Consider the following 9,321-nt stretch of genomic DNA (forward strand, 5'->3'; position numbering starts at 1 on the left):
GACACCTAGGTGGCTTAGTTGGTTGAGCACTGGACTCTTGATTTCAGCTCAGGTTGTGGTCCCAGGGTAGTAGGATCGAGCCGTGTGGCAAGCTCTGAACTGAGCATGGAGCCTGCTTAAGATTTCCACCCCCCCTTGCTCACACTCCCTAAAATTAAAAAAAAAAGTTTAAAAAATAGCCAAGAACATACACCCCCCCAAAAAAAAAATAGAAGGACTAGCCTTACCAGAAATTAAGGCATACTGTAAGACCTCTATAATTAAAACAGTGTGGTGCTGGAGTACAAATGAAAAATACACCAGTAGAATTGAATAAAAAGCCCAGAAGTACACTCAAGTGCATATGAAAATCTGATTATGGTAAAGGTGACATCTCAAATTACTGGAGCAAAATAATAGCAACATAATAATAAAAATTTCTAATCCCCCTCCCATATCTGAAAAAATCTTACTCTCTGAGGGTGAAAACCTACAGTCTTTAAAATTCCTCAACGACCAGCCTGATACAGCCATCCTGACATAGCGCCTATGTTGGTTTTTTTATTGCAATTATAACAAATTGCTACAAACTTCATGTCTTAAAACAACAAAAATGTATTACCTTACAGTTCTGGTGGTCAGAAGTCTGAAATGAGTCTTAAGAAGCAAATCAGGGGCGCCTGGGTGGCGCAGTCGGTTAAGCGTCCGACTTCAGCCAGGTCACGATCTCGCGGTCCGTGAGTTCGAGCCCCGCGTCAGGCTCTGGGCTGATGGCTCAGAGCCTGGAGCCTGTTTCCGATTCTGTGTCTCCCTCTCTCTCTGCCCCTCCCCCGTTCATGCTCTGTCTCTCTCTGCCCCAAAAATAAAAATAAAAACATTGAAAAAAAAAAAAAAAAAAGAAGCAAATCAAAGGTTGTCTTCTTTCTGGAGGCTTTAGGGGAGAACACAGTCCTTGTTTTTTCCAGCTTTGGGAAGGGGCCCATGTTCTTTAGCTCTTAGCCAAATCACCCAAACATCTAATTCTGTCCTCACATCTTCTTCTTTGACTCTGACCCCACTGCCTCCCCCTTTATAAGACACTAATGACTCTAGTGGAGCCACCTGGATAACCCCTCCATCCCAAGAGCCTTAACTTAAACACACCTGCATGCCCTTTACCCACTTAAGGTAAAACACTTACAGGTTTCAGGAATTAGGACCTGGCCAGCTGATAGCCATGAAATCTGTTGTGAAATGTTGTTTTGCTCAAGGTGTATGCAGACAATCTGGCCTCACACAAAAATGTAGTTAGAGAAGGCAGACCCCAGACATCCTTGGAGCATACTTTGAAATTCCCCAGCCTAGAGAAAATTCAAAAGAATGAAGATTAGAAATTAAAGGATTGTCTTCATTTAGAAGGGAAAACAACAAAAGCAGGAGGAGAAGAAAGAGGACATAGGAGCAGAAAATTAAAGAAAGGAAACAAAATAATCAGAAAAAAGAGGAGAAAGTAAAAAAAAAAAAAACAGCAGGTGGAAAAAGAGACAAAAGAAGGAAATAAGGAGAAAGGACAAATAGAAGTGGAAGAAAAACAACTGAGGAAGATATAATAGACTGAAAATAAGCATGGTATGGTAAGACTATATTAAAGTAATGGTGAGAGAGAGTTACAAGAAGATTTCAATAGTATTAAATGCTAGAGAATACTTAAGTGTTTTTAGGAAAGGTCAATTGATTTGGTGACAAATACTATAATGATTATTACTATAATCAATATTATTGGTAATCCTGAGACATAAGTTCCTAAAATGGGATCATAATAACAAAATGAAAACATTGCATTCTGTAAAGATATAAGCATAGATTTTTAAGCTATATTTAATTATGTTTAATTCATTTAAAAATTTTAGTTCCAATTAAAGAGTTAGACGTGGCAATTGCCCAGTGAGTTAAATGAAAATAATTTGGCACAACTTCAATATCCAATAATATGGCTTTAACTGGGGAGTAAAATTAACAGTCCAACAAGAGGGAATTAATTGAAACAAACTAAATGTTTTTCACACCTAAGTATAAACTGAAAACAGAGCCAAAACAATAGGAGATAGATAAATGGTTTATAATTTTTAAGTATAAATCACTGGGATCCCTAAATGCACTTACTTCCCTTTTATAATAAATATTACTTTCAGATTAATTCTAAATTTGACTTGTTATAAATGTGAGGCTTAGTACAAAATAATTAAGGTAAAAATATGTTGAAAAGAGGTGTAGAAAAATCACATGCATCCAGATACTGTCATATATCCAGATATCCTTGTCACCTAGTAGACCCTAAGACCTGACCTTCACTACCTGCTTGTACTCACCGATCTTTGTCCCACATTTTCCCCTAAGTTCTTCTTTCTAGCTTATCTCTTTTAAAAAAAAAAAGTTTGTTTATTTTGAGAGAGAGATAGGGAGAGACAAAGAACACAAGTGAGGTATGCATAGAGAGGGAAGGACAGAGGATCTGAAGCGGGCTCTGTGCTGACAGCAGAGTCCGATGTGGGGCTTGAACTCACAAACCATGAGATCACTGCCTGAGCCAAGTGGTATGCTTAACCAACTAAGCCACCTAGGCACCCCTCCAGCTTATCTCTGAACTCAGGCAAAAGACTCAAGGGGCACAACATCCCCAACAGAAACCAAAACTACCATTCAAGCAATAACAGCTACTCAGACCACCCAGATCAGTTTGAACTTCACCCCCAACTCACACCTGCACCGATTCCATAGAATGATCTCTAAAATGGGTGACAATTACCTTTACTTCATTATAATATTAACATCTCCCCCATAGAGGAGCACAATCCTTATTTACCTAACATACAGTGTACGTATCGGCATATTTCTTTAAGGTCCATGCATGACCTTATGCTTGCCGCCACATATGATGACAAGGCTTCCCTATCTAAATATGCATCCTGACCCTAAATAATAGGAACCCCGTCACTCTTGCGTGGAGAGTCATGGCTTTGTAAGTAATTCCCCATGATCTCCTTATTTGCCACAGATAAAGTTTACTTTGTGTGACAAGTCCACAAGTTTTATCTGTGACTCACCGAAGAGCAAACTCATGTTAGTTCAATTACACTACCACTGGTAAAACTTTGACGTTAATATTCCCAAATCCCATTCTATGTGTAAGTTTTATTTATTTTATTTATTTACACTATCATATTTTACATAAGGATTTCATCAATTGTGGGATCTTCAAAGTGTTCTCCTTGACACACTACTGTTAAAGTTGTTCCTTCCAGTGCACTGGACTTAGATATTCTGGGTTTTCCAACTAATGTCCAGCTGTTTGGTAGTAAAATTGGCCTAAGTTTATGTTACAAATAGCAACATACATATAATAAACTTGAAATTGACTGAGGTACAAAATTGAGGGAAATCTAAAACTAAAATAAGTAGAGATCCATAAAAATTTACAAAAAGCACAACAGGATACACCCAATATGCCAATACTCAAAACACTAGTAACTGAGACTCAGGCCTCAACAATAATTATCATGTTGATCAATTTGTTTTCTCCTAAATTGCTTTAGGTAATTAGCAGGGGAAAGCGTTAGGAGGCTGGAAGAGAAGCAAAAGTTAACTTCACAATACTGTTCTCTCCCAGGGGATGGAATAAATGATTTCTCCAGGAACTAGATTTATAGGGAAATAAATTGCACTCTATCACTGCCCAGAGTGCATTCTCTTAACCTATGGGTCTTAACAATTAACCCTTTATAATTAAAAACAGGGATATGGCTGTACCCCTGGGTGGAGAAAACCATCATTCTCTCAGGCAACTCCTACTCCCACTTCCTAATTGTCCTATACCAGAGAAAGCTTTTGTGAATATCATCTGGGGACCACTGGATATGGTTTCGCTTTTGCCTCAAGAAAATATTAAATTATTAAGTCAAAATATTACACAAAATTAATTTCAAGGCCACACTGCCCTCATAGGCAAATAGAGTAAAATAAAATAAAATTGCTTCCTACAATTCCTATCTTACTGTTATATTTTGTCACAAATACTGATAATGCGTCTTAGAAATTAGATTGAAATTTGTTCAATGATGGCAGAAATACCTAAAAAGACAATATTTCAATATTTGACAGTTAAATACTATTTTTTTAATGTTTATTTATTTTTGAGAGACAGAGAGAGACAGCATGAGTGGGAGAGGGCAGAGAGAGAGAGGGAGACACAGAATATGAAGCAGGCTCCAGGCTCTGAGCTGTCAGCACAGAGCCCGACGTGGGGCTCGAACCCACGAGCCGTGAGATCATGACCTGAGCCGAAGTCAGACGCTCAACTGACTGAGCCACCCAGGCGCCCTTGACAGTTAAATACTATTAATTACTCTCCCCTGTATCAAAGCCCAAGAAGAAGCTTAAGTGTCCAGAATTTAATTCCACTTCAAAATTACTAAAAGCTCAAGAAATAAAGTCCACAATAACCATCATCAATTTCTTACTGGTCACTCTCAGCCAGAGGTGTCTCATAGAATCCCCAGTAATTATTCTCTAGACTGTTTTTCCCAGGAATGGAAAAAAGTTGTCTTAAGATTCAAAGCTGAATTCACTGAACCCCAAATCTATTTATGTTTTAAATTATAAAGACCTTAAAACCATAGTCCCTGGCACATACTAAGAATAATCAATAAAATTGTCATTATTGTTAGATGTATGTATTGTTGAAAACAGTCTTAAACAATTCCCACAAAATTTAAAGAACAAAAGCAATTCCCAAGTGTCCATAGGCAACATTATGTTATATTCTTAGTATCATCTTTAAGCCAATATTGACCAAAATTCCTGTTATTCAAAGGAAGTTTCAGACCACAAATGTCATGAGAATAAAGGAAAAATCCTCTTGGTTTCACCTCAACAGCATGTAAATTAGTCCGTGAAGACTGATGGAGCTCACCATCTATTAGTTTAATATCAACGAATAGAATAAGTAGTTAATTATGCCACCATGTTTATCCTATGTCAGGAGGTGGAGAAGGATGGTGGGGACTCCTGAAAAGTGACACTCACGATGACTCATTTCCATGTAAAATGTGGAAGTCTACGGTGCCGATGCCCACAATCCCTGTGTCTTGCATGGTAAGGTCCCTGCTTCCCCATCTGGCATTCTAACCCACTTACCATTGCTTCTTGCTCCATAAATTGGCTATCCCTGATGAATCTCCCAACTAAAGAATTTTCTCCTATTTTTTTTCCCAGCTGGAAGATTGTCATCGGCAGAATCCTGAATCAAAGTTCAACGAATCCTTCTGAAATTTGTGTATCGAAATTCTGAAGAGGACCATAAATCTACCTCAAAAATTTCCCTTTTGACAACTTTTCCATTTTCCATGCCCTGAATAATTTCTACTACTTCAATAGTAGCAGAAACATCTAATTTTGCCAAATCTTTTTTCTGCTTTAATGGGATATCCTCCGTGCTCTGTTTTTCTCTGTTGTTTCTTTTAGGCAGACTTCGCATTTTAATCTTTTCAAGTTGTCCCTTCTCTTCTAAGTGTATGTTTTTTTCCCCCTCTTTGCTTTTTGGTCAAGATAATACTTTTTAAGTTATTGTTAATATTAAATATTCAACTAACCCAGGATTAGATTCTGTTAATGTCCTGCCTGGTTTATCTTTAGTATATTTCACATTCCCTATGCCTTTCTTTAGAGTCCTAACTACATACGTTCCCCTGGTGTGCTATCAAAGGATGTATGTCATATTGAAACGAATCTAAAACTCATAAGGTAAGTCACAATAATCTTCTTAGTCCCCTTTCAAATCTATCCCATTTTTTTCTTATCATGTTAATATGTACCATTCCTTGATGAATGATTAGCCTAGTGCTATATTTATTGACTTCATGCCTAAAGTTTAACAGGGAAAAATCTCAGTCCTCCTTTGAACCAGGCTTTCTTGGGAGAATCACTTCAGTTTACTTCATGAGGTCACGCCTTTTCTATTAGGTTTCTCTGACCCAATTCAGCCCAGTAATAACTCACATATTGCTGTCTTTATAATATCATTTTAAAAGGAGTAAGTTCTGAGTATGTCTGTTAGAATATGAATTCTATGAAGAGCAGGGATTTTTCTTTTTTTTTTTTTTTTTTACTAAAAAGTATTGCAAATCCCTAAAGAACTATTTTTCCAATGGATAAATAAGTCTTTATTTTTAGTCTGCCATATAGATCTAGTGTGACTTCAATGACCTTGCCTCCCTTTAAGTATGTCTCTTTAATAATCCTTATTACTTCCTAGTGTGCTTACTGCTATTTCCAGAGTTAAAATAACTTCCTAAGCTTCTTTCTTCTAACATCTTGAAATTCCTCTGGTGTCCCAAGTTCTTATACTCTTTGGTGCCAATGGATTCTCCACAATAAAGCATCCACATACAAGGGTTTTTTTTGGTTTTTTGTTTGTTTGTTTACTAACTTTGACCTTGGCATGTGTGGTGCTCTCATTCAAAGTTTATTCTACCCATTTCAAAAAGAAGCAATATTAATATTGAAATAGAGCCCCCGTTTCATTTACCTGTTCAATAAACATTCACCACTCCTCTATGACTGAATTTGCTAAATGTCTCCTAAAGTCAAGGTCCACAGTCGAGGCATATATAATCAATAAATGACACATGATTTGAAGCCATGTGCCAAAAGAAAGATGGGAGTGGCCCTACAACTAATGGGCAGGCTACATAAATTCAGTAAGTTATCTACTCTACAGTGTTTTCTTCTTCAGTCCTAAATATAGCTAATAATGAGATGAAGTAGGACAATCATTTTGGCTACTTATTAAATATGTCAACTTAACGCTCAACACTAAAATTATACAGCAAAAGCTTCAAGCTCTACTTATTGCTTTGTACTGCTTTGTAGCCCATGTGACATTGTTTGTCTTTGTAGTTTAAAGTCATAGCTTGTGGGCTTTGTTGAGAAAATACAGTGAGGAAAAGGTATCCCAACAACCAATGCATCCAAAACCTATACACTGCTCCCTCAGAGGTAAGCCTCAATGAGACTAAGAGCCTCTCTCTCTCTCTCTTTTTTTTTTTTTTTTTTTTTTTTTTTTTTTGGTTCTCTGGTGCCTGGCTCAGTTGTACCCACTTAAGCTACTTCTGTTATTCAAAGTCAACCACAGAGGCATGGCTAATCCAGCTGGCTAAAAACAGCCACCATTTTCTCCTCCTTTGAAAAAATGTATCTTGAATCTTATCACTAAGTACTTAGAAATGTTGCACATACTTATTTATCTCACTGATATTTATGGAACACATCCTAAATGCCTGAAAGCACATTAGGTGCTAGAAATTAAATGGTCCCCCAAACCACATGGCTTTCAGTCCAGTCAGGAGTGAGGCACGGATGGCTGGGTGTCTCAGTCAGTTAAGCAACCAACTTTTTTTTTAATTTTTTTAATGTTTACTTGTTTTTGAGAGAGAGAGAGAGAGGCAGAACATGAGCAAGGGAGGGGCAGAGAGAGAGGGAGATACAGAACTCGAAGCAGCCTCCAGGCTCCATGCTGTCAGCACAGAGCCCAACATGTGGCTCCAACTTACGAAATGTGAGATCATGACCAAACCCATGACCTAAGCCGAAGTCGGATGCTCAACCGACTGAGCCACCCAGGCGCCCATGACCTACTCTTGGTCTTCGGTCTCACTGTGAGATAGAGCCCTGTGTCAGGCTCTGGGCTGACAGCACACAGCCTGCTTGGGATTCTCTCTCTCTCCCTCTCTCACTGTCCCTCTGCTGCTTGCTCTCTCTCACTTTCTCTCTCAAAATAAGTAAACTTAAAAAAAAAGAGGCATACAGGGGTGCCTGGGTAGCTGGTTAAGTGTCAGACTTCGGCTCAGGTCATGATCTCATGGTCTGTGAGTTTGAGCCCCGCGTGGGGCTCTGCACGGACAGCTCAGAATCTGGAGCTGCTTTGGATTCTATGTCTCCCGCTCTCTCTGCCCCTCCACCTCTTGCTCTCTCTCAAAAAATGAATAAACATTAAAAAATTTCAAAGAGGCATACATTAAATAAATAATAACACAATTATCTATAGTATTTTATCAGTGTAGAACACAATTTTTTTTTTCACATTTCATTGTAACTCACTTTTCTATTGTGTCTCACAATGAATGGTGTTTTACAATCTTTGAAAGCCAGGCAGCAGTCATCATGTAGTTGTCATGATCAGCACAGGACACAGATGCCCACTGTTGTCACTCAGGTTGGAAAATGTGTGTTGTTGGAAATACACTGGTGAATTCCAGTGACATTTTAAATGACTCCCAAAAATCACACAATGATTTGCCCTAAAATTAAAAATGTTATTTTTATACCAAAAGAGAAAGACAGAGAGAGACAGGGTAAAACAGTGTAAATGTAACATGAGAGAAGAGGTAGTCAGTAGTCAAATAATGATAGTAGCCTATAGGTACATGTTAGTGAATTTTAATTTCATCATAAGTGCAATGGTAAACCATTGAAATAGTTTATTTAGGAATTAACATGATCCAATTTATATTCTAAAAGATCAATCTGTCACCACTGTAGAAGCTGACTGAGAAATAATACCAGAAAGGGAACCACCCAGGAGCCTATTAGTAATGTAGGGTGGTAGAGCAGAGGAAAGATCAGGAAAAGTGTACAGTTTGAAATACATGTGGACACAGAATCCACAGGATTTGATGGTGAACTGAATTTAGGGGGAGAGAAAAAGGGAAGTGTCAGGATGACTCCCAGATTTCTAGACTCAACAGTCGGGCATATGATTTATTGCACGGTTATGTTTACTGAGATGGATTAGATTGAAGGAATGCCCAAGACCTGAGTCCACCAATATTGAAAATTGAGGACAAAAATACTTACAGTAAATGTTATCACTTCCTCATTATATTAGTCAAGGCAGTTAGGAGATGGAAACTAAACTGGTTATTGGAAAAGATAAATTCTAATATACAAATTATTAACCAGTAAAATGGGGTTAACTACTGAAAGTAACACAAGTGGACTCTGAGGGAATCTAGAGGCATATACAAAAAAGCAGCCTTTTCCTCTAGACTGAGGATGAGAAATAATAAAAGAACTAAGAACCAGGAGACACCACAGCCCAGCCAATGCTGAGATTCGGACTTCCGAAAGAGAGCGTGGCTGCCACAAAACTCACAGCCCATGGGTGGTGACGAAACTTGTCAGAAGTCTCCGGCTGACAACAGTCTGTACAGGCAACCAGCCGTCAGGATGTGGGTGGACTGGAGCCCTCAGAAGGGCTGCCGGTGAAAGAAGATGGCCTGAGAGCATAGCTGGAGCTTGTCTGCATAG

General features: G+C 38.3%; 1 long non-coding RNA gene across 1 annotated transcript in view; it reads left to right on the plus strand.

The window, feature by feature from the left end:
* Nucleotides 1-5,103, plus strand: part of LOC147581972 (uncharacterized) — a 69,204-nt gene extending 64,101 nt beyond the window's left edge. Inside the window, exon 5 of the long non-coding RNA XR_015249815.1 lies at nt 4,997-5,103. This is a non-coding gene — a long non-coding RNA (uncharacterized LOC147581972). The remainder of the gene's footprint in view (nt 1-4,996) is intronic.
* Nucleotides 5,104-9,321: the final 4,218 nt, after the last annotated feature.

Source organism: Puma concolor, chromosome B1 (assembly GCF_028749965.1).
Source record: "Puma concolor isolate L17-30 chromosome B1, mPumCon1.1.hap2, whole genome shotgun sequence".
In the NCBI taxonomy this organism is placed as follows: domain Eukaryota; kingdom Metazoa; phylum Chordata; class Mammalia; order Carnivora; family Felidae; genus Puma; species Puma concolor.